This window comes from Dermacentor albipictus, chromosome 2, assembly GCF_038994185.2.
Source record: "Dermacentor albipictus isolate Rhodes 1998 colony chromosome 2, USDA_Dalb.pri_finalv2, whole genome shotgun sequence".
NCBI lineage: Eukaryota > Metazoa > Arthropoda > Arachnida > Ixodida > Ixodidae > Dermacentor > Dermacentor albipictus.
In genome coordinates, this window is record NC_091822.1 from 194,628,501 (window position 1) to 194,655,254 (window position 26,754).

At 48.1% G+C, this 26,754-nt stretch overlaps 1 protein-coding gene across 2 annotated transcripts in view; it reads right to left on the reverse strand.

Moving 5' to 3' along the window:
• LOC135898533 (protein gooseberry-like) overlaps nt 1-26,754 on the reverse strand; it is a 183,825-nt gene that overhangs the window by 116,145 nt on the left and 40,926 nt on the right. For both annotated transcript variants that reach the window (XM_065427534.1, XM_065427535.1), the window contains exon 2: nt 10,697-10,820. The gene's annotated coding sequence lies outside the window, so the exon portion shown is untranslated. The remainder of the gene's footprint in view (nt 1-10,696; nt 10,821-26,754) is intronic.

Sequence of the window (26,754 nt, forward strand, 5' to 3'; positions counted from 1 at the left end):
CTTTCACCAGATTACCATTCCTGCCGGACCCACTAGGTCCTTCCTGCCGGTCTGCTCAGCCGCTGCCATGGAGACACTTTAACCCCCTACTCTCATATCTGCTTTGCTCCCACTATCTCCCCCCACCCCTGTTGGCGCTGAGCCGTGCTCTCGCAAGGGTTGCAGAAAATAGCGTCAACCTTTCCTTTTCCCCTCAAAAACCATTTCTCTGCATAGCTAGCACACCGACCAGGTGGCGTGAGTGCTTGCAGTATTGTCCGTTCTTGTCAACGCAATGCTATCGTGAAAAATGCTCTCTTGCGGTTGTCATTCCTACTCATCATCATCATCAGCCTGGTTACGCCCACTGCAGGGCAAAGGCCTCTCCAATACTTCTCCAACAACCCCGGTCATGTACTAATTGTGGCTATGCTGTCCCTGCAAACTTCTTAATCTCATCCGCCCACCTAACTTTCTGCCGCCCCCTGCTACGCTTCCCTTCCCTTGGGATCCAGTCCGTAACCCTTATCACCTCTCCAGCGCTTGATCCTGAAATGCCTTGATCCTGAAATACGCGGCAAAGTGGCCACGGATTTTCGTGATTGTTAGAATTAACTATAGGAAAAGCAACAAGCAGAAAAAAGTCGGCACTGGTGGCCACCGTCTTCGATTTGGGATGAACTCGGATACACAGAAGCGCGGATCTTACAAAGGTGAATATATTTGTTTTGCGCATGTTCTACGTTATGTAAGTAGCCAGACAGAATGAATGAGGAAACTGTATACGCATCAAGTTGTGTTTTAGAAGCAAGTTTGTTTCAATGGGCTAAATTTCAGGATACTATTGACTTAAAAATTCTGTCCAAATACAGCTAGCTGTGCAGTACATTCCAGTACAGCTGTCCAGCTGTCTTGCTGAAGGATCTGTCCAGCTACTCAAGCGCTCTTCCTTTTTGTTTTAATTACACGATTTCTGTGTACATTACTGCTGAAGTTCTAACATTTCTCATAGTTTCGCTGCATCCTTAACGTTGAATTTTTTTTCCATTCATGTTGCTCAGCATTGCATCGATTTGAGATGGCCTAAAGCACAGTGTGTGGTGGCGATTGCAACGTTATATTGCTTTTACCTGCTGTAGTCTTGGGGCATTGATGTGCCTAAGAAGAAGCCCCCAGATAAACCAGCGCCAGGTATTTGCTTCTTATCCCTCGTAATACTTCCCAGCCAAACTTGAGCAAACGATGGCTGAAGAACTTGCTGAAAGAAATAAAAACGTAAAGTGGTGTATGTAATCTCCATGGCCTCTAGTGAAAAGATGGTTGTGGTCTTTGCGCAGTCACACATTTTAGGAATATTTGCGCCAAAGGTGAGAGCTGATAGGCCGTCTTCTCTGTGGTGCTGGCTTTCTCGATGGAGACACTGTCCTGAGTGCAGATCATCGTATAAAGTCATTCACTAATTGGTACATCAGCGAAGAGCCAACAGAGAAATGGGTCGTATTTTGTTACTCTAAGGCAGCCCTTCACAGCATCAAGTCTGGAATACGTCACAGAACTTACGAGCAGATGACATCTGACATCAGGGAAGTGCACCACCATGCTCTGGAAAGAGGGCACACCATCATATTTCGGTGGATTCCTGCTCACTGGCATCGTCGGCAACAACCTAGCTGACAAGGCTGCCCGGTCTGCCCACGAAGATATGCAGACGCGTTCAATACCTTTGGCGAGGTCGGACGCTGCCAGGGAACTTCGCCTACATGCACGCAAAAAGTCGCAAGATCTCTGGAATTAGAGGGCTTTAAATTGCCGATTATATAAACTGAACCCCACGCTACAGCTACAACTGCCATCTAGCATTTACCGCGGCGAAGCAACCTTGGTGTACCGCTTGTGGCTGGGAGTAGCGTTCACGAACTCAGGAATGGCTGAAAGCCCGATGTGCGATTCCTGTGTGTGCGAGGAGACCATCGAGCACCTATTGTGCACCTGCTCCCGCTACGATGTACAACGCCTCTCTCTGCGGGAAACTTTACACCAACTGGACTGTTCACCGTTCACCGTTCACCGATTCAAAGATACTCGGACCGTGGCCACACCCGTCACTGGCACGAAAAGCGAATCGTGCATTAGTGCAATACTTGAAGTGCACCGGTTTAATAGGCCGTTTATAGTGTCCATGTGCATAGTGTCCCGTCCACACGCACTCATTGCTCACTTTCTCCTCTTTTCCTCTTTCTATTCCCCTCCCCCCAGTGGAGGGTAGCAAACCGGATGCTCTTCTGGTTGACCCCCTGCCTCTCCTGTCCTTGATTTCTCTCTCTCTCTTTCTCTCTCTGGGAAGCTTCCTTGCTATTTTACCAAATTATTTCAGCCTGGCGCACACTAACTTGAAATATTCGCTGCATAAGGCGTTGACTGAGACTTCACACTCGTACCACACATGCCGCTCTCAAGTCTTGTCGAATGTCATGCGCTGTCGACAAAAAAATCAGGAGCTCTCGAATTCGCCTCGTGGGAATCTTCGGGAACGTATCTGTGGTGATCAGCTCTTGCAGGCCCAGTGCACAGTGCCATCTTAAGCTGAATTTGCAGCTTTTTCTATAGAGTGGAATTTATGTCCGTATAAGAAAAAGCCAAGGCGATGTGCAGGCCCATTTCTTTATTTGATCGACCACTCTAGCATACGTCAGCAGAGACTTCAACAATGAGGACAGAAGTCATGTTTTGCTTCGACGAGAGAGCTTCAAAAAGTTTGTACGGGCAACAATTCCCAGCAAGGAATACGGATGAATGGCTAGCCTGACTTCAGTATCGCCGTCTGCGCTGTCAAAGCAGACCAATGCCTTCATGATCACAAGCGGTCAATACGCGTCCTTCGTTATTAGCGTGGACAGCCCTTTTCTGGAAACGACAGAGCACAGCGACATTTTTTTGTCGCCTGCCGCCAATGGCTAATGACTTCCAGAGGAAGAAGATTGTATAGTGGCGTCACAACGATTTGCGAAGAGTGACATTACACGAGATTCGGTCCGACCGACACTGGCTCGCCGTTACCACGAGATTCATCACAATACTCTCACGTAGAGCGTACGTTCAGTGCATCACTGAACACAGACGTGGGTTTCCGCGTGTATACCCGGACCGCAGGTTGTCACGTAATACTTCTCCCATGCCCAATCCACCTAAACGTAAGCAGCGGAAGCGACGTCGCATGCAGATCGGAGTAGCCCATGCGGAGTGTACACGGCCTGGGACCAGGGGACAGAACCCGTCGTCTCGGATGGCTGGCCGCGATGATGGGGCGACCCGCAATTGCTCGGCCGGTCCCGCCGATGACTGCGGAGCAGACGAGAGCACGCCGAAGACGCGCTCCGATTCTAGCACCTCGACTGCGTCGGTGTGGGGCACTTGTCAGGCGCGGCCGGCGTGATGCATCGGCAGCGCTCTTTGAAAACTCACTTTCGCGCGCGCGCGGTCTCCTTTGTGCGGGCCGCCTCTGTGGGCGCCGACGGCCAGCCTCGATCCGTTCCGAATGAGCAGTGGCTCACAATGGGCGCTTCCCTTTGAAGGCGGCCGCCGCTCTCGTGCTGTCGCGCGCGCGCGCGCGCTCAGCTTTGGTCGTTGCCGCGTGTGTGTACGCGTTGCTGACGCCGCTGCTCTCTTCTTCCTCGGGCCGGTGTTGCCTGCCTCCGGCGCGGCCTCCGCTCGCACCCTTTCTTTTTCTTTCTTATCGCGCCGAAGGGGAAGCTCCCCTGGCTACTGCTTCGGCCGAGGACCGAGCGTGGCTAGCAAGTGCCACTGTAGTAACACAACGGCACGCACTCAGCGACATAACGGAGACACGGCGCCAGCAGTCGTGGGCAGGTGGACAAAACTACGGTGGAAACCCGAATATGAGTTGGGGAACAGCGAAAGCGAAGATTTTTGAAGAGGCAAACGCGCTCGAGCACGCGTGCACATGCAAACACGCACGCGCGCTTGCCCTATTAAACATACTGTATTCGATCGTCTGCACCTATTTATAGAGTTCACGTAAACTGCAACCACCGTATTATTTCGCTAACATGCATAAGTGCCAGAAAATGTGCAATAAAGATGGAACGTAATATAGGCTAGCAAATAACAACAAAAAGTGAGTGGTTGTTTTGGAAACGCCCACCTTATGTTCCACACCTGCCGATTTCAATTGCATTGTGTGCCGGGTATGATGATAAAACTAATCATACTCAATGTGTCTGTTTCGGCCCGATAAGCGCGACTTCTTGGATGAGAACCAAATTTGAAACAATTTGCCCGTTGGACATTACTTGTTATGACCATATTTCCTTTTTTCTCTGGCGTGCATATAGTTGCTTTCTATTGCATAATCGCTTGCTCTGATTAAAGCTCACTGGCAGACGGTCGGATTAACCCTGATCAGTAGCCAGGATAGCACCTATTCATTACCAGCTTTGTGCTGCCGAGCACTAAGTCTCGCAACGAGATTACCATGATTGTCGAGATTATCAGTGCACGTCAAATCAACCCAAGATGCTCAAAAATGAATCTGGAACCGTAGACTTTATACTGCGTCACCCATCCCTCTCCCATGTGTAGGGTAGCAAACCGGTTAAGCTAAACTGGTTAACCTCCCTACCTTTCCTTCTCCACTTTTTCCTTCCTTCCTTCCTTCGTACAGATATATCTTAGGAGGCTAAACTCCATCCGTTATTGTTATTATAACGTTAGATCATCGGGTTCAGCTCTCTTTCGCTTTGTACTTGTGTACAGCCCTCTTGCAGAGCAGTCAACAGGGTAGTAAATCTGGTTAACTTCTCTTCCACCCCCTTTTTTTTTCTCTATCTCTTTGTGCAAAACAAAGTAATTAAGTATATAACAGGAAAAGTTCGTGTAGTTCTCTCTCTCTTTTCTTCGAGCATTTCGGAAGGCAGGGGTGTGGTCGGGCTCCGTTAGTGTGATGAACAGGCTCGTCATACATGCCTCGCCAACAACTCTGCGCGCGTGTGAAAGCTTCTTGAAGGTCTGGAATTGTTCTGAGAACCAACTGGCGGCCCATTGTGTCGGCCCTGGACGCGTTCGTGAAGAACTTTCGCGTTTTCTTTCCACATGTGCCCCCTCTGTTCCCACCCGCACGTCACGTTTCCCAAGCATTTTCGCATTCGCTGCAATGCTAGGGTAAACGGTAGCAACTAAACGCGTCCGCGAGAAAGTATGTAGCAACGCTGGCTATTGACTGTTCAGAAGAACGTTGGACTTCAAAAAACGCTTCACGTATGACCACTGCTTTTACGCAGAAGTCGACACCTCAGACTCTTTAAAGCCGAGCAGTCTTGGGACCCCTTTTAGCACGTGCACCGTGTTGCAGCATGCATTGCACGTGTCTGTACATACAGCTCTCTCACTGAATGTTTTTAGCCGTTAAAGTAATACATTTAGATATGCCGTAGTTTCTGAAATCTAGGCATCTGCCTGTGAAGATACGCGAAATTACCATGCGCAACCCAAGATGTCACGATGATGTGACTGTATGTTGTCAAGTTTGTAGCCGGGCATGAAATAGATGGTGGCTGGCCCATGCCGTCGTCCAACTTATCCACGCTGAGGACGTTGTTGAAGGAAAGGACTGCTTCACATAGAGAACGAGGAATATGGGTTTATTTACAGAATCTACATAAGGACGTTGTAGTTCATCACTCTAGCATGACTGCGAGAGAAATCACACTCAGGAGTCGCACAACAGCTGCTTATAAACACTCTGTCCTCCCTAGATCCTTAGGTGAGGGAAAAACGGCAGTTCATCGCCAATTCGTAGCGTCCAACGTCATCGTAGTTGACCCAACCCACCTTTTAGGGGGAGGGTTACACATTCTTCCACACAGGTTTTACTGACCACGCCGATGTGAGTGGGTTCTTGGAGACACGGGGCTTGGCCCGGGCAGGCGCCTCTTCATCCCAGTGTTGACCCCGCAGACAATGGCCAACACGTCCGTCCATGACTTCTAAGCCCCGTGAGACGGCCGCGCAAAATAACTTCCAGGGGCTCCCCTGCTTCAAACAGCGGACACGGCGAATCCACGAACAATGCTTGGTCCGCCGACCGCGTTTAGTCATAGCGGCGTTGAGGGGGTGCTGACGCGGCACATCATCGTCCCTACGAAACGAGTCATTGCAGCAGGTGGTGAAGGCTTCTATGGTCTCATCGGGGAAGCTCGCCACGCTCGCTGCTGGCTCAGAAAACTTTGCATGTCGGCACTTCTGCAGACCGTTCCTAAATATGTGACCTCTTAGACTGGATTTCATAGACTCCACTGTTCGGGCACGATATTGAGAAGCTCTGTTATGATGAGCGCTTGTATCTCATATAGTTGCAATATACATATTTCTAGGGGTGTGCGAATAGGTATGTTTGACACTAAATCGAATACGAACCGATTAGTGCCAGAATCGAATCGAATAGCTTTGGAATAGTTTTCGTATAATGAACAGCCGTTATCACAATTAATATAGAACGATGTTTACATGATATTATTCTTAAAGTAACAACTTTCTGTCATTACATAGTACGTTATAAAGCGTTGTCTATTAAAAAACAAAAACAAATGGGGCATTAATAGCAAACAAGTAGTTTCTTGGCATGCACAGGGCTCTTCAGAAAGTGCGAAAGATCGCTGCACTGCCTGCAAAGTATGGCTACCCAAGCGATGTAGGCTGCTCCATAATAGGTAAGTTCTCATATCTTACGTCTATACTATGCTCGCGGGAGTGAAAATTTGCCGTACTTTTGCTCCAATTTTATGTTTATTTGGACGCAGTTGACGCTACGAAATATTCGAAAAATATTCGCATTTACAAATATACCATGTAAAGATCGAATCGAAAAGGACGCTATTCGACTCGTTATTCAAAATTTTCGAATATTCGCACACCCATACACATTTATTTATTTTCGGTTTCTACCATTCTGAGGACAGAAAAAGGGACCCGACTCCATGGCCATTGGCCCAGGTACAGTGCTGTTCCCATAGTTCCCTTGCATGTCTTCAGTATGTGAAAGTCCCTAGCCGTCTGCATGCGGAACAGTGACTTAATAGGATTTTCGGGCTGCCACGTTTCCGTATCCGTATACGAACTGGGCCAAATTGTTCTTTCTTTCCTTCTTTCTTTTTCAATGTGAATTTATCAGAGATAACGATGGTGATATCAGGCTTCCCGGCAGCTCCTTTTCCGACGAGGCTTTCTTCACTTAATAATAGGGAAACGTGGCGCAGCCTAATGTCACGTTTCCCTATCAGCCGCATGCAGTAATACAGTTAGCCTTTTCCTCGTGTCTGGCTCCTTTTGCCGAATGGAAAGACTTGCCGTATATAGTCTAGCACGGCATAGCTAAAATTATCTAATAAGTAAGCGTTGCAGTATGAAGGCGTTCATTCCTGTCATGTGCTGCCGCCGCATGAAAAAAGCGTGTGAAAATAGCCTCTAGTTTTGTCTTTATTCAACGAGAGGTATATAACTCTTTCCTTTTTATTTTCGTTACACGTATACGAGACCGGGCGAGCTGTCCCGAAAACACATAGGAAAGCTTTAGCCCTTTGCAATTTATCCACCAGCGGGACAATGTGACGTCCCACGTACACCCCGCGCTTGCGTCATTTTGAAAGATACGTGGAGCTGACCTCTCGAATGTTTCTCTCGTTAGGCTTCGACTCCTTCGAAACGAGAAGCGATCTTGAAAACTCCTCAACATTGTCCATAATACTCTGTCATCGAAGCTGCCTGAGACTAAGCGAAAGCCGTTTGCACAGTCATTTGCTACGAGCGAAGTGAATTTTACAAAAGCAATGCCAAATTCAATTCGAATCGGGTAGCTGGGTCCGCCGCCATGTATCAAGTAAACTACGTAAGCCACGCCAGGACGTCAACGCTAAATCTGAGAACTAGCGTGCGTACGCTATACCCTATATACGGGTCGTTTAGCGTTCCGCGCATTGGAACCACCTTGCTCGCTTCAGGACGCTGAGCGCCTGCGCACGAGCGTCGCAGCTGGTTCACGTGCTATCGCCAGCATTTCGAATAGGCAATGTACGGTAACGGCAGTAGTTAAGGCTCTGATAAACTGTGATGAAACATTACAATGGAAATACTGGCTTCACTTGTTCTTTGTAATGTAGAGTGTAATATTCTCTATAGTCGCTCTGCGAAGAACTGACAACGTCGAGTATGCGTCTGTGGTCGTGAAGAGGTGGCAATTACTGCGAGCAAGCGAACGTGTTCCCCTCACGGTGCGGTCTGCAGGTGCACGGTGCACTGTGAGCGTTATCGGCCACCTTTTTTCGGTCATTAAAATGTCTCGCAGAAGGGGAGTGGCGGTTACGCGAAGCGAAGTGACGATTACGCTGCCATGCCAAGTACTGGGCCTTAAGAGCCTGGTCTCATGCGCATGCAAACGCAACACTGCAAGAAGAAGAATGACACCCCTAACCAGAACTCAAACGTCGCTCATTTATCATGTCCGCCTTTTTGTGAGACAATAATTGGATCAACGGCGAAGGCACGGCTGTATGCCGCCCCGATGCTATCGCCGGGGCGTGTTGTCCTGCGGCAGCCGAGGCCGGAGAGGCGTCGCGTGGCTCTTTCGCAGATGCAAGCTGGAGCGTATAGCGTATCAGCAAAGCGGCTGACGAGCCGAAGCGGAATTACTTTGCGGCGGTGTTTAGCGCGCGCTCCCTAGACTCGTCGTGTGCTGGGTGTGTAACGATTTGCCGCTCTGCCGCGGCCAACGGCGCAACAAAATACACAACCGAGCGAGGCCTGGAAAAAAACCGATGGAAGGCCGACGCGCCGCTGGCGGGCGACAAATTTGGGCGCGACGTGCCGACCGCCTCCGGGGAAAGAGGCGAGACGAGCGCGCGCTTATTATGCGCGCCTGGAGGGGACGCCCCGGGCGGGCACCGCCTCCTTGGCCGCCATTGGCTGGCCGGATCGTCTGCCATCCGAGACGCAAAAGGGGGGGCCTCAGCGACTGGTCGCCATGACAACAGGACGGAATTCACCTGGCGTTCACGTAGCGGCGCCAACGGGAGAACTACCGACCCCCACCATCTACCTCCTCGAGTAGCGAACTTTCAGAACGTGCACGAGATGCGAAAGCGCGAAGCGCAATTCGCTCTAAATGAACGCCGCTAGCTCTTCCTACGTGTTGGAGGAGCGTTCCCGCGTTAGTGCAACGTCATCCTTCGACAAGCCCTTAGAGGCACAGAATCGGACTTCATTAAAGACAGTCTTTAGTTCCCGTAAATATAATCTTTATTAGATGGTAGTGGTGCAACGTTGTTTATTGTGATAATGTACATGACAGTAAGCAGAGCTTGAAAAGGGTCTAGTTGCCGTAGCCTCATCGTTCTGTAGCGCTTTTCGAAAAATAAACTTATGGAGAATTCGCCAAATTGCGCCGTTTCATAAGTTTTGCGTGAACGGGGCGGCGGGGCTAGTGAAGCTGCAGATATGCAGCTCTACCCTGCTATTCTCACCACAAATGGTACATTCTGTTGTGATACAAATGTACGGATTTGCTGAAATACACCAAATCTCAATCATCGTCGTCCCACCGGTGCGATTTACGCTTCAATGTTCGTGTATTTCTTGCTTTCTACTACCTTCGTGTGTGACCGTGCCTGCCAGAGCGCAACAGAACGATGAAAATAAATGACAATTATTAGTTAATTAGTGACAGACAGGCAGACGGACAGAAAGGAAGGACGGAAGGAAGGAAAGGACGAGTGTGTGTGACTTCCCTGGGGATAATATCATTATACATACAGTCCTAGCTCTTGCGTCTTCCAGCATAGTACGTCATATTAGGCAGTACCTACCTAAACGTTGTTGGTTAAGCTGGTTAAGCCATCGGCGCACACGGTCACATTGCACTAATGCACTAACACCACCATAAAAAGCGGAGTAAAAATATGTCACGTCCTTTTCATACTCATGCGTACTCCCGCAGTAAACACACCGGTAATTTTGTGTGGGTCTCGCTAAGCCTTTCATTTATCAGGTCTCTTTGTCTCGTTACATGTTTGTGCATGCCATAGCTTCTTGCAGCGATTACTGCAGACGGAAGTCTGGCGCTGCAATCGCTAAGGTATACCATGGAAATGATGGGTGTGGTACTTGGACTTGTGTGATCTTCCTGCGTGCGGCTTCAGGCGTGCTTGCGGCATGATCATTTCGCGTTACTTTTCTAAACATCCAAGGAATCATGGTTTTCTAAACACAGCAAAGCAACAAGTATCTGCACACTTACACTGCCATTGCCAATTGTGTATCACTTGTAATGCAAGCTTTAGTTGAGAATAACCAATTTGAAAATTCATAAAAGCGGTCGAAACCTCAGGAAGAACTTTAGGCAAATACAAGAACTATTCATCATTCTCGGTTAGATGCCAATCGATGGCACGGTTAGATGTCAATAGCTAACTATCTCCTCACGTTTGCTATGGTGAAAACGGCATTTCATTTTCTAAACGCTGAGATGAATAAAAAATTACGTGTAGTACGTTGCAATGGCGTTCGCTGCATCATGGTGTACACTTCGTTAGTGGCTGTGGTTGCCACATATCCAGTGGTATACTATAGCTCGCGCCCTGTCATCGGCAGACTATACGTATACTCTGGTTGCCGCGCGTGATCTGCCAGGCAAAGAAGTTGAAGCACTTACATTAATATACGCGCCGCCCATCCGAAGAGGAGGAAGTCATCGAATTCCATCGTCACCGAAAGGGAACGTGTAGGCTTGCATTTCCTGTCACCAGCCTTGCCGAATCATCGCCTCTTGGCGCCACCTGTATAGGCAGGGGTCTGCCGTTTATATACATGGTCGTTGTTCCTGGAAACATTCGCGTTCTACTTTCCTAGTGAAATTAGCAATGACTACATATATATATATATATATATATATATATATATATATATATATATATATATATATATATATATATATATATATATATATATATATATATATGTATATATATATATATATATATATATATATATATATATCGTTATACATTCACACGACTTTGTACTTATACAGGGTATAGCGGTGTAGCCTGTCAAGTTATATTCCGTTATTAAACGTTCCCACCCCTACATTACTCCGGTCGTGAACGAAGTTCTCCGCCATACTGTTTTGCACTCTTGGTAGAACCTGCGCAGTAGACACATCCCACTTAGCGATCGAGTAATTGACCAAATGCTCGGCGAGCATTTGGTCCATTATACTCAATTGCTGAGTGGGTTGTGTTTCCTGCATAGGTTTTGCCAAGAGTGCAAAGCAGCAACGGTGATAGCGTAGATAAAGAAAAAGGGCGCTTGTGATTATTTATTTATTTATTTACTTATTTATTTAATATTTCACTTCGTGCTTCGACAGGTGCCGAAGCAGCAGCTTTTGGCGCTTTTCATCCCTTTCTTTCTCTCTCAGCTGACGTCGTCGTTGTTACTGCTGTTGCTGTTTGACTAATATGACTTCACTGCTGCAGCCTTCTTCACATTCTGTGTTGTCTAGGAATAATTTTGCCATATGGCCTGAATAAATTGCAATCTGTTACTTTTTGCAAAACAGATGACTTTTCTTTTTTCATTTCATTTGTCCTGACACCGCGATTACTTTTTTTTATGTGACATACGAAGAACTATTATTCATATAGCAGGGCTTATCTGCTTAACGTTAGCATTCTCAACCATGGGATTTGTGTTCCTGTCCCGCAGTGGCAATGACATTTCCTTTATTTGAAGCTGTTTTTCTCGTAACAATGTCACCGTCAACGTTGCGCCATGCCGATGTCACTTCACTTCAATGCCGCTCGCACATGCACCCTTCCCTGTAAACAAACATGTGATCGACACATAGCATGTCAGACAATTAAGCAACTTGGCGATCGGTATTGGAGAAAACATAGTGGCATTTACAAAATAGCCTTCTCCTTGTCTTGCTTTCTTGATATTGCAGCCAGCAATGTTTTTCGGGCAGGGCTAGCACTTCACTCAGGAAAGTGGGGCGGTCTTGTGTTGCCGCACGTAGTTTTGTCTGCTTATTGACGTATTCGGGTTCACAGTAATTTCAAAACATGTCGGTTGTGCTTCCGCACACCCGCCGTTCTTCTCACGTGCCAACCCCTCTTCCCTCCGTGTCAGGAGGAACCCCGCTACCACGCTTTCCCCGAATCATCATGCACTTCCTCGTACACATCTAGGGTGACGGCCACCGTCTGGACGGCGAAAGCACAAGATGGTTGCCCTTTTCGGTGAAGGGGAGCTACCTGTTCAGAGGTTCCTAAGAATTTATTCCTTTTCTTTCTTTCGTTTTTTTTTGAAATGATAATAAAAGGAGAAGCTAGTCATCTGAAAGCAGTCCCTACTACTCCTTTTCACATATTTCTACGCTACCCAGAGGGCTCAACACTAGGAAATCGGTGAGCCCCCAAATCGGCGCGCACGTGTATCACAGGTGTCAAACCGCCAAACGTGGCCGAGGTTCCGGGAATAAGTTTTACAGGGAAACACCGGGCGGCCACTGCTGCGGAGGCATGCTTTTGCGGCACTCGTTTGAAACCTTTCGGACGTCCTAAATTCCGGTTTTAAGGCAATCGAAAACGTCGAGGCCTATTTTTGACCACCGACGCTTGAGAAAGGACATCAAATTTACGACTACAACCATGTATATCGTGTAAAAGAAGTAAACAGCACGGACATCACAATGAGGTGCTTAAATTAAATTGTGGTGTTTTAGGGGCCAAAACCACGATCTGATTAGGAGGCATGCCGCGGTGGGAGACTCCGGAATAATTTGGACCACCTGGGGTTCATTTAATGTGGACCTAAATCTAATTACACGGGTGTTTTGGTATTTCGACACCATCGAGATTCGGCCGCCATGGCCGGGATTTATTCTCGCGACCTCGCGCTCAGCAGCCCAACACCGTAGCCACTAAGCAACCACCGCAGGTCGCGAAGTATTTGTCACGACAAAGCAAGCATGCTTACGACGTCGACCTCAAAGTGCATTAACAAATCATTATTTTATGCCACTTAAGTGAGCAAATACCGCCGTGGACGTCTTTGAACTGTCATTTGTCGCTTTCTTACTTGGAGCGTGCCTTGCACCTCACATTGTAGAGGTTTTGGTGAATTGGCAGGTAAGTGCTTTTTTCTCCGTTGAGAAAGAGCCTCGAGCATATTCTGGCTCGAATGTGAGAGGGCATTATCGCTGAAACATATTAGAGAGCAATCAGCTGAGACTAAACAACGTGAAGACTGAACAAATATGCGCTTGTGTGCGCGAGGGAAATGCTAATTTTCGAATGCAGTGTACTCCAGCTTTAGTTCTGTTGTTCTAAGCGCGAGAAGACATCGGCACGAATGAGCTCGGTTCCAGCATTCGCGTCTTGATCTTGGCGCAGGAAGAAGCACAGCGCATACAAAGCTCCAGCACGGAGCGCTTACGAAGCTAGATTTGACACCTAACAACCACTGCGCGTTTGTATTGGAGCAAGACGAGCTAAACAACTATCAAAACTGATTTACAACAGCCGGAATCAGTTCACGCGTTTTTATGCAGTTGACGCTTTATTGTGTGTTTTTACGGATGCCGCTGCTGGCACTTTTTCATGTCTTTTTTTCTTGTTTTTGTACTTACGTCTTAGTTGTTTCACAGCAATTCGCGAGACCGACACGAACCGCAACGATCCACTTCAACCGCCGGGTTGCTTCCCCCGGTTTTAAAGGGAAGCGGTACAGTTTGATGCCGACATCCCCTTCGCGGTTGTGACAGTCCTAAACGCAGCAGTACCTGCGCTTGTTCTTTTTGCTCACAATTTTCATGAAGGAGCTGCGAAGAGGTCGCGGGGAATCCATTGGAAAATTGGAAAAGCAGGCTTGCAGGTGGGTCAGAGCGGTGAGGGCCTACCCACGGGTGCTCACCGCCGCTGCCAGGTGGCGGGACATGTACAGGCAAACTGCATTGCAGGTTGCCCTGTGGACCGAGAATTTTCACGTGGGCCTATCCAGAAGATGCGCCGACCCGCGGCGGAGGTGAAGCAGGCTTAAGCACTCTGCCAACTTGCAAAAAATAAGTTTAATATCTTATAATACATCGAGTACTGCGAGTTGGAAAACACAAGGCGTCGACGTGGCTACAACCCATCGGAACGTTTCCCCGGGCCGACGGCGAGGTTCGAGCGGGAGTTTGTGGGCAAGCCGTTTGACGCCACGTGTGTGGTGTGATCGACATGTGGCTTGCCGGGGACTTGAACACCATCGGCGGCGAGCGTGATCAGCGCCAGCGTGAATGTGCGGCGGTGGCGTTGGGGCAGTGTGTGCTGTCTGATTCTCACTTCTACCGGAAATTTCGATTTCTTGGAAACATGGTTGACACATGTGCCGGCCTTGCAGTGCGCTGGCAAACGCGCCCCACCATGTTTCATTATACGTTCTCTTGAAACTGTTCCTTTACTCTGGGCTGTTAGTGAAAGTTCTTACAATGCATTGACGAGGCTGTCTACGTGAGCTAACAGCATAGAAACTGAAAGTAAGCTCAGTCTCAAAGAGAGATACTTATTGCCCCGAGGCATTTGTGCAATTAAGTTGTAAATTAATTTCAATCTTCGAGCAACCTCACCAGCTCTGTACCGTATTTTCACCGGGATGATTTTTTTTATTGAAATGAAAATAAAAGAAAAAGACGTAGTCACCTTATAATGGTGATGGCTACTCCTTTTCTCATAGCCGAAACAACAATATAAAAAATATGTAGGGAAATGAAAAGAAATCACTTTATATGGTCAGAAATCCACAGCACAGTCATATATACCCATGAACATAACAGTATAAAAGTCAAATGCAAGTTTCACCACAATGAGTTCGTAAACAAAGTCACAAACACACACAAACGGCCGTAATGTAGACTTCGATGGACATATAAACAGATGAGGAATTACAGTGTTTAAATATTGCACGCACAGAAGAAAAAAATGTATAACACCTAATATACAAGCACTAAGAGTGCTGATCATATTGGGATAACTACAATGTTCTCCCGTAAAGTAACAATGCGTATCGTTAGTCTATTAGAAACTGAATGAACGAACGAAGACGTAGTGTGCAGGAATTGCAGAAACTTCAACCTCACCACTGTGACACATGCGCTTATCTTAGTTCCCCATTAAAACATGGGATACATATACAGCAAAACACAATTCATGCACTGCGTGTTGAACGTTGGTAATGGTTGCGGCGGGCAGTGGCGGAAATGCAGCCACGTGTTGGATAAGGTTCGTAAAAATTACCGTCGTTTACCAAATTGCCAATATGTGAGGTTTACACACTGCGTTAATGAGGGACGAGCTAAAGACACACAACATTCGCTCACAATGCGTCATCGTCTGCAGCATTTCAGCTCAAAGTTATGGTAATGTGGCCATCCCAGAGTATTCAATAAATATTTACTTTTCGCCCAGTTTTCTTTTCATAATTTACACCTGCATATCAATGCCTGGTTCAGCGGTAAAATGTTCAGAACTTCTTCGTCATTGTTTTTAGCGGCTGTTTTCATAATAATGCGCTTGCCATTCCGATCGCCTATATATTACGAAACTCGCTAGTAGACGAGCTGGCTTGGAAATCCATGCCATGTTCCTATTTTAAGCTTTTTGTCTGTGCTTTCTCTACTTGTATAGTTCGCTGTTCCAGGTAACATTGTATGAACGCAATTATCTATGTGATGGAGCGTCCGCAGCAGCGTACGATGATCAAGATTCTTAGTCGAGTTAAACATCGTGATGTGTATACCTTGCGACTGTTTTGAAAGCAGCCGTTCGCTGGGTTGAAGTCGTGAATAAATAGTAAGTCTTAATAATGTAGATTTGACACACGCTAAAACGGTTTGTTTTTGTTTCTTTTATACATCGTCGTTTTTTAACGCAGTCATGATTCCTTTCATAGTTCAGTAACACGTACTCTGTCGTCCTCAAATTTCTGAAAAAGTTTCAGTTATTGGTTGCTCCGTGGATATTGCCGTGGCATTATCAGGTTATTCCCATTAATTTTACGAGCATAAGGTTTTTTTCCTTTCGTTCTTTCTTTCCTTTTTGAGAAAACGGAAGTCCACCTGAATGAAGCGCGAAGCTGCAATGTAAGTTAATCTTCCTTAAAAAAAAAAAAGAACGAAGGAAGGAAGCAAAAATGTAGGATTTAAAAAAAAAAAAGATCCTCCTTCTTTGGATCATACCCGCGGGGCGGCGGGGTGGTTTCTATGCGAACTTAGCTGATCCAGGGGCCAAACTAGCAGTGTTGCTTCTAGGAGCTGTTTGCTAGTGGACAGCCCCTTTCGCCTATATGGTCTTATGATTAATCGCTCAGCATTGCGAGTTGATAGCCCCCCTTCTTCCGCGAACAGTTTCAACATAAGAACTTTGTTATATATATATATATATATATATATATATATATATATATATATATATATATATATATATATATATATATATATATATATATATGCTAATAGCGGCCCTGGAGTCTATATAGAATAGCGTGAAGACCATTTTGTCATTAATTTCGAGTGCAGTGCTACATATTTCAGACGACCAGTTCTGCAGAGGCCACCAGGGGGAAAGTATATCCATGGAAAGTAATGTCACCATGCGCCATGGGACACTGAGAGATTATCCTAGTGGATGCCATGTTCTTGCGGATGTGCCCATGCTCACAGCGAATTCCTGCGGAGCTGTTCGCTTAGACCATGGTGTTTCGTACTAATACACAAATGGCTATAAGTCACTGTGATACTTTACCCTTTCCCCAGTGCAGGGTGGCAAACTGGATACACATCTTCCGGTGAACCTCCCTGCCTTTCGCATCTCGTTTAAATCTATCTATCTATCTATCTATCTATCTATCTATCTATCTATCTATCTATCTATCTATCTATCTATCTATCTATCTATCTATCTATCTATCTATCTATCTATCTATCTATCTATCTATCTATCTATCTATCTATCTATCTATCTATCTATCTATCTATCTATCTATCTATCTATCTATCTATCTATCTATCTATCTATCTATCTATCTATCTATCTATCTATCTATCTATCTATCTATCTATCTATCTATCTATCTATCTATCTATCTATCTATCTATCTATCTATCTATCTATCTATCTATCTATCTATCTATCTATCTATCTATCTATCTATCTATCTATCTATCTATCTATCTATCTATCTATCTATCTATCTATCTATCTATCTATCTATCTATCTATCTATCTATCTATCTATCTATCTATCTATCTATCTATCTATCTATCTATCTATCTATCTATCCATCCATCCATCCATCCATCCATCCATCCATCCATCCATCCATCCATCCATCCATCCATCCATCCATCCATCTATCTATCTATCTATCTATCTATCTATCTATCTATCTATCTATCTATCTATCTATCTATCTATCTATCTATCTATGTAATATATATATATATATATATATATATATATATATATATATATATGAAGTGCTAACGAGATTCACGGGTATATAGCACACATTATTTTATGCTGATTGGACATGACGTTACTGCTAAAACATTTAGCGCTTTCTTAATCTAAAGTTTCAACTGAACGTCTATTTCATTTCGTCATCGCAGCGCGCCTTCAGAGCAGCCTCTCAATCAGTATACTACCGCAGCTATTGCGGAAATTTATGCGTCATAATTTAAATGGTGATCGTGTAGCGCATGTCTGTCCTCAAACCTGCGTAACGTTCGCGGAGTAAGCTTCACCACGTCTAAAATGTGCTTGATAATCCGAATGATATCTTTTCTCGAAAAATTCTGAGTGGAGTCTAATCGGTGCACTGTCAGGTCACATTATAGGTGCATTGACGCCGTAAGGTGAATCCGCGGCGAAAAATTGACAAACGCAGGAACCCTTGAAGCAGTAAGGACGAAGTACAAACACAATAGTTTGTTGTAAGAGAGCTTGACGGTCGGCGCCATGACCACCTGTCAGCTTCGTGCGCGGGCACGACTTATGAGTGCTGAAGCATGACTCGCCGTGGTGTCTGCCGTTGCACTGCTGCGACTCGAGGTCGCGGGTTCGACCTCGGCAGCGGCGGCCGCATTTTCGATGGGAGCTCGTGTACTTGGATTTAGGTGCATGTTAAAGAGCCACAGGTGGACAAAATTAGGTGTATAGGTCACGCCTGTATAGGTCTCCCGGCGTGACCCGTAATCATATCGTGGGTTTTGCACGTAAAACCATAGAACTTATTCATTTATTTATATATTTTTAGGTTGAAGCATGAAGCTTCAACTTTCTTCAAAGGCTGCAGATCCTGCAGATGAATGCGCCATGCATGGTGGCGAGTGCCCGCCATCTCTGTGTTTGTCAGTACATAGAGCCATATTTCCAGTAGTCCAAGCTACGCTGGCAAAGTGTATATAAGCCATTGATCTGCACGTGATGTTTCCCTCACTCTTGGCCGTCTTGAGGTGCTCGCGAAGCCCTTTAACGACTGGTGATGACGCTTTTACTGGCGTCCATAACTTCTCGAAAGGTTATACGCATCAAGCGCTCCGTGCCGTTTGCTTTGTTGTTTCTTTTCTCGCGAGCTGCGGGAGTTCACTGCTTTAGAACACGCGCCGCTTTCGGAACAGAAAAGCAAAAGGGCCGGCTATACCTTTCGTGAGCTGGACCGTCGTGACTGTTAGCGGACAAGTACATAGTGCGCCTGAGGCCGCCCTCTTATGCTGCGCATGTATACCGTCACCTCGCGCGTACCTCGGGGCTGCGCCGCTGAGCCACGGCAAATGCAGCGGCGCTTCTCGGTGCCCTCGCCGAGTAGTCTCGAGCCAGCTGCGCACAATCTGGGCACCTCTCCTCCTGCGCCCCTCTTTGCTGCTGCTTTCTTGTTTCCCTGGCTCTTATTTCTGTCCCGTTTAGAGCGCGCCGTCCCCGCACCGTCCTGCGCTGCGACGCGTCGCCTAGCTCGCTCCTCCTCGCACAGCTTCGCCGTCCTCTTCGTCGTCGGGGCCGTGGAGAAGCGGTTGCGGCGCGTCAGAACGATTCGCGAACGCATCAGTCGCAGCGCGCGCGCCAGTGCCCGGGCTCGCCTCGTTCGCCGGCAATTAGCGGACGCGCTCTCCTCGCTCACGCACACACAACACGTGCGCGCGAACACGGGGCACAAAACACACCGCCGCCGGCGCGGCTCGTCTTCCGCCGAAGCCTGCGCACAAGCACGTGCACCGAGGCAGGGAGTCGGCGGCAGTGAGCGCAGTCGTGCGCATGCAGAGACCGGGAAAGCAAAGAAATAAAGAACAGGGTGCATACACTTGAGCGCGGAGCTAAATGTGGCGCAAGACGGAACGTATAGCGTTGGTGTATGTTGCTGCCGGACAAGATAAATGCGTGCTCGTCCAAATTTTGATGTCAAGTCCCGCTGTGCGCAGTCACAAATAAATTGGGAAAAGCAGCAGGGACCATCAACGCTCGACGACGAAGCAGTGTCGCGAAATTCGAGAAGCACATGTACGCTGCCTTGCAGAAGCAAGAAGGAAAATTCGGGGAACAAGACTAATTTGTTATGTGACGCTGAAGCAAAAAGTCGAGCTGAGACCAGAGGTTACTTGTCATTGAAGTAGAGTACTGCGAGTAGATGACCTCCGTCGTCTCAAACGACCCTCGACTCGGAAGCTCTTTCTCCACTCCACGGAGTAGAGCACAGCGCCATCCCTCGACTGAACGAAATGCTACGCTTCTCAACAACTGCCCCGGAGTGTCAATGAAGCGCAGTGACCACTTATGTGTAGGGGCGGCGCTGCCGCCCTCTTTCTTGAGTCGAGGCGTAGAGCTGAGTCAAGAAACGTTCGAGAGAATAATAGGCCGTGTAGTGCGACGTTGTGCCGTTTCTTCAATGGGTGTTGGTCCACGACGTCTGATGGAGGAGCCTATAAGAGCTGGTGCCACATCCCCCCAAGGCAGTGATGGCCCTGCCACGACACCAGCTGCCGCTAGAGATTCATTTACAAATGCAGCGGCTCAATCAGAGGCGCGCACCGGCATGCGAACTACAGCAGGCAGCTGCGGCCAAGATTCATGACCAGCAGAGAGGCCACCTCGTAGTATTTAGGATGGATCTGCCAACCAGAATCCTAGAGCGGCTACGGCTGCTTGCGTGGTCCCAACAACTGGAGCAAGAATTCAGTGCCGTCTTCCGTTCCCGGCAAGATGAACTGGCAGGACTGCACCTGGTAGCTGACTACCTGGCTGCCCACATGCCTCAGGCACCGGTGGCGATCGTCACCGACTCAAAGCCGGCGCTCCAGGCACTCCTTCAACCTGACCGGGCAGGCATCACTATGACCCTGCTATTGGCCAAACTGACAGCCGTCAGGGCGACCGGCGTCTCCCTGTACCTGCATTGACTGCTATCCCATGTAGGGATATGAGGCAATGAGGAGACAGATGCAGCTGCCAAATTCGCACACCATGATACTGTCTTAGTCACGACGGCAGTGGAGGTGTGCGGCTACCACTGGCAACGACTGCTGCAACTGCTGACAGCAGCTCACCCGGACCAACGTGTGGCTAAAGGACACCCCCCGGGGCCAATGCCGGTGTCGAGGTTTTGCAGGCAGGATATGACGGTGCAACGTTTGGCCTGCCGCAAGAATGTTCAAAGTGGGCCGCTGCCCTTCCCCAGCCTAGAGCAGAGGCGGGTTACCAGATACGCTGGAGCAGATCAAGTGTTTCTGCCCCTCACCTGCGACACAGCGATAAACCATGGTGAGCACCTACCACCGACTAGGCCTTCCGGCTTCAACGGTGGAAGACCTGCTGTTCCCAAAACAGGCACCAGCCCATGGCTCTGCGGGATCTCTTGGAGTTTGCTGACCCGGCTGGACTCGACTTGCTTTAGCCGGATTCCATAGCCACTAGCGTAGTCACGCGTCACGGACGTGTTGATGCACCCCCTTCTCCTCTCTCACCCCTTAACCTTACCCCCGCATGGGTGGCAGATAAGAGTGACTCTTCTACTTCCATAAAGCCACTATATAGGTAGCCCAAGGGCCATGAAAAGCTCTGTTGTCGTGGCCACCTTTCTTGATGCTCGATCGGTCGACTTGGCCACAGAAAACATTACGAAAGGCATGGCAACGTGGCGTATACAGAACTATTCATTGTAATTGTAGATATAGCCAGGCATTAACTGAATTGTTGAATCGGAACATTCAGAAACTCGTGTCGAGCCTTTTACTTATACCCCATTCAGACAGGCACACCAAAGGTCCTTTGAAGTTAAGGATCATAGAGCTATCAAGGGAACATTATAGTTCAAAGGATATGTGTCAGTGCTAGACGGTCTGCAGGTGGTTTCTTTTTTTCGTTGCTCGACACTTATGCGTTTTAGAACACCTCGCCGTTTCTTTTAAGAGAGAGAGAGATAAAACTGTATTGTCAAGGACACAATAATATTTTGTCCCTCTCTCTTCTTTAACAGAAATGGCAAGTTGTTCTAAAACGCAAAAGTGTCGAGGAACGAAAAAAGAGCTACGAAAGAACGAAAAAGAAAGAAAGAAAGACGAGAACACTTCGATGGGGGGGGGGGGGGGGAGCGTCGCTGCATATAACCGAATCGCACATGGCACCCATGTTGCATCGATGTTGCTGATGGCGACAGGCCGTTCCAGCGCTACATCATCATTAGAATGAATTTTAGTGCGTCTGGTAATCCGGCAAGCGCGGCCGGTTTGCCGGATGAGCGGGGCATAAACGTGAGCGGCCTAAAGCCCCTTAAACTTTGTAAAGTAGTGCCACGCTTTGAAGAATGCCGCCTCCTCCTCGTTCGCTCTGGGCGACGCCGCGTCGCTATTGGCCTAATAGCATCACGTGGGCCCTCGCGCCGTGCATCAGCGCCATGCGTGCATGTTGGCACCGTTGCCACGCTCGAGCAGTGTAGGCGGCGCCATGGTCGAGGAGGGAGTGCGAAAGAGGAGAAACGAGGAGGAGTGAAGGCGGAGGAGAAGAGTGTCGCTATTTTACGAAGTTTAAGGGGTTTTAGAGCGGCCAGATTGGTGGCGCCAGCGGGTGGCGCAAAGCTCAACCACCAAAACACAGATACAATTACTATATTCTTCTTAGCTGGGGCGTAAATTTTCGACAGCGGCGTAAATGTCAACCCGATTACGCTGTTGCTGAAAATCTGCGCCAGCAGCAAAGCGGAATAAAGTAGCTTACGGCAATTTTAGCTCTGTGTTTAGCTAGTTGAACACCAAGTGGCTGCACTGCTCCAGCCGCTTACGTTTACGCCCCGGACCGTCCGGCAATCCGGCCAAACTGCCCCCCTTGCCGCAATAGCGGACACGCTAAATGTCTCTATTAGCAGAGAGGTTTAGCTTGTCCGGTGTTCGGGTAAACGCAGGCGGACGCCCCATCCGCCTGCGTTTGGGGCGTTGGGGCGGAGGCGTAAACGTGAGTGGTCTGCATGGTGCAGCCACCTGGTGGCGCAGAGTTCAAACAGGCAGAAACAGGTAATATCGCATTATCAAAGTGAATTTTACTTTGATACGGGTGTAAATTTTTGGCAGCAACAGGATTACGCCAGTACCAAAAATTTACACCAGCAGCGAAGTATAATACGCTTGGTGAATGCAATAATAGCTGTTTTTGTCTCTTTGAGCTCTGCGCCGCCAGGTGGCTGCACCATGCAGACCGCTCACATTTACGCCTCCGCCCCAACGCCCCATCCCCCGTCTGCCTGCGTTTACCGGAATGCCGGACAAGCTCAACTTCTCTAGCGTTTTAGTTGAGCGTCACTACGCTCCGCTCCGCACCATATTGCCTCGCTAAGCCACAGCGGGCGATTTTCACGTTTTGGTTATGTGTTTGGCGTAGTGGAGAGGATAGATGGATGGATGCCATGAGCGTCCCCTTTGGAACAGGGTGGTGGGTTGCGCCACCAAGCTTTCATAGCTGCAGCGTCCTCTGGCCAAATTCAAGGTAATAAATCAAAATAAAAACACCTATTGATCACTTTTATAAAGTAAAACGAATACATATAATTTATTTGTCCAGGAAGTACCTAGACGTGCGCTTGTAATGCGTTACCGGTCCATGTTATCCAGTGGAAAATAAAGCGCCGTTTGGGGAACTCTACGTGATGGCTAGCGAGCTTGCATTCCGCATCCGATCCAAACGTTTCTGACGCCAACGCGCTCCACAGCGCGCACCACACCCTCCCACTATACAGTGTGCTAGAATATTCTAGTACACTGCACTCCCACGCTGCAAGGTTTTCAAATGGGTCAGCACTTACAATTTCTTTTAGCAAACATAAATCTTCGTCTATGCGAAATCGTGTTTGTGGCTTGAGCTGCGCAAACGAACATAAAGGCGTGGTTGAGGTGCACAGCATGGTCGAGAATATAGTGTACACTATAGTCGAGAATATGTCTCTCGAACATGTCACTGTCACCGCATCGCGCATCGACCACCCTCGCTGGTGAAAGACGGCAGCGATGCTCCGCTCAGGCAGCTTGTAAGCGGAGCGCGTTTCTCGCTCCGCTAGCCTGCTTGCGGCCAAGCGGAGAGCGCATGCGCATCCGCGCTTCCGCTCTGCTCAGCTGTTGAGCAGAGCGTAAAAACGTTAAACTAAGACACTCTGTTGAGATTGTGGGTGTCACGAAATTGTTTAGTGCTTCTGAAGCTGAAACTTGTTTTTAACCGGTAAGAAATTGAACATCCGTATTTATACCGAATTATTTTTCTGCCTCAGACGCCCTCTAGGCTCAACGGTATTCCTTTGAACGCGGACTCCTTTGACTGAAAGCTCGCTTGGCGGTGGTAGTAGATCACCAGGGCAATTGCACAAACTGCGCCACGGTCTACACTAACAAACCTGAAGACGCCGAACAAGTTGCCATTGCATTGGCACTAACAGACGATAGATTCATCGAAATATATAGCGACTCGAAAACGGCTATTAGAGCTTTCAATAGGGGAAAGATTGCCCCGCAGGCTGCGAGAATAATTAACAAAAGGCAAACAAATGTTACACGTTACATTTATTGGTTCCCGGCGCACCTTGGTTCACTTGATGGCATTCCCGTCAATCCAAATGAATCGGCCAACAGCGTCGCCCGCGACCTTACAGACCGGGCCGCTTTTACATATGGTTTTGATTCTGCTGGATTGGAGAACTTACATAGAGATACGCTCATTACATACAATGAAATTACAAAACATTACTACATGGGAAGGAGGGAGTTTCCACCCCCTCACTATAGGCTAAACAGAGCACAAGCAGTTACACTTAGACAATTACAGACAGAGTCTTATTATTCACCTGCACAAATAAAGAAATGGTATAACATTGCAGACATGAATATTATATGCAAAGCATGCAAACAGGAGATATGCACGCTTGAACATCTGCTCTGGGAGTGTGGGTCGCTCGGCCCTGGCATTTCCCGGAATCGGTTTTTAGGAATGATCAGATCTCCTGATCATATCCCTCAAGTCCTGGCTGTCCAGTACGCCCGTGATAGGGCTAGGAGGCTTGACCTCCCGGTCCCAACATGGAACTAGCCAGGCAGGTGGCAACACCTTGTACAGGACCAGATTAAAGTTTTTTCTCCTCCTCCTCCCTCCTTGTGATAGCGCGCGTCTTCCCTCGCTGCTGCCGGAGAGGTCGCGATCGCGCAAGCCATCGCGGATCCTCGTTCTCAGTGACTCTAAACAAGCCATCCAAAATTTCTCGGAAAACTCATTTTGTCTCCCCGCCGCACACATCCTCCGTGATTGCGCTCTCGACAGAACTGTAAGCTTAATGTGCGTACCTGCTCACGCGGGGAACTCTGGGAACGAAGGGGTCGACCCTTTAGCCCGAGGCCTCCGAGGCCTAACTAACCGGGAGGCCGGCCCCTCGAACCGGGATGCTTTCGCAGAGGCCCCCAAATCCTATGCTGACATTACTAACTTCTACAAGTAGACAAGACGCGTGTATACCCACCTCCAAACCCCCACCTCGACCGAGCGCAAGCCAGCATGCTTTGCAAACTGCAGACCGATTCCATTCTCAGACATTCTAGGCTTTATTTAATCACTGGCGGGGATTACGACCCCTTCTGTACTAAGTGCGACCACGGAGTGTTCGCCACTCGGGCACTAATTCTCTGGGGATGTGAGGGTAACCCTGCCCCACAATCGTTACTAACAGCTTCCTCCGAGGAGGGTCGGAACCAGCTGCTGACAAGAGCAGACAAGAAAACACAACTCGCACTCGTCTCGTGGGCCCAAGACGTCGCCGCCAACTGGGAGCCACATGGCCTACCTGCCCAAACTTCCAACCCTGCAATGGCAAAGAAAGTTGTTTCTCTCTCTCTCCCTCGAAGAAAAGGATCGCTGGTTCAAAGGATTTTGAAAGTTCCCTATTAATCCGGCTTGTGAGCACAATCTTAGGCGTTAGGTCAAGAGATATTGTAGGTATATCGTTATCATGTTTGCGACCATCATGTTCCTTTGGCAGTAGAAAAAGGCGCCGGAATGCGCCGATGGTCCCCGACTGAAATATCTGTTATCTATCTGCTGCTGTCTTTAAATTAATGAAATATCGAAGGGATCGCCTTCTTTGCTAATGCAGGCGTCAGTGCAAAATATTAAAAATATTACAAAGAAATGGGTTTTAAATTATATATATAGACTAGTTTCACTTTATTTTCATTTGCTTTGCTTAATTACCGATGTCAATGTCTATAAAGTAGCCGGACGGTGGAAGCTAAATTGAGTAGCTATATATTCAAGCACTATGCATCAGAATTATGTCTGATGGTTAGGTGAGCAATGGCGGACACTGTATGGCGATCGATACTGCGCCAGACCTCGCGATACTGACAGATTGCTGGCGTCGCTTAGGAATAATTAGTGCTTCAGATAAAGAAGCGCTCTGAACTCAGCACGCAACACAGAACGACAAATTCAGCGTGACTAATGCTGTCGCTGGCACCGCTACTATATTACTGCTCGCGTAGCAAGAAATACATAAAAAAAAAATGAACGGGATGGCGAAGCAGCGACTTTCATCCGTTTCCTCAACCTCGCTCTGGTTTCAACTTAAACGTTCGCGAACGAGGCCACAAAGTGGCGGCCACCAATTTGTGCCACCTACGGGGGGCCTGGCGAGGTTCTGCGCCTTGGCCGGCGTTCGGGTGAAAAGAACGATGTCATGACAGGACACGTCGGGCAGTGGGCGTGCCAGGATGAGACACAGCCGCCGACGTTGCAACGTTTTCTGTCAACGCGCCTTCCGAGTGAAGAGTGCTATCGGGAAGTCCTTGCAAATGAGCCGCCATCGCAGTCTCGCCGGGTGGTGTTGTCGCAACAGCCGCTCCTGCCGTGCGTGTGCTCCAGCTTTATTTCCGTGCAGAACAACCGACGCTAAGCCGTGTGAAATGGGCGTTGGAGAGTACGCGTGAAAAAATGCGTTCTACTGCCAGGCGTATGCCTTCGCAGATTTACCCTTTTGCATTCAGTCCTGCGGGGAGCAGGCGAGTACATTGCCCTTAGAGTCGGTCCTGCCATCTTCTCGGGCTTTATCGATTGCTGCTACCTGGCTATACGACAGGAACAAATTTGGGAAGCCACCTAGACGGAGTGACATACGGCTTGATTGCCGTCGCGCTCCTCAATCCGTTCGTTCAC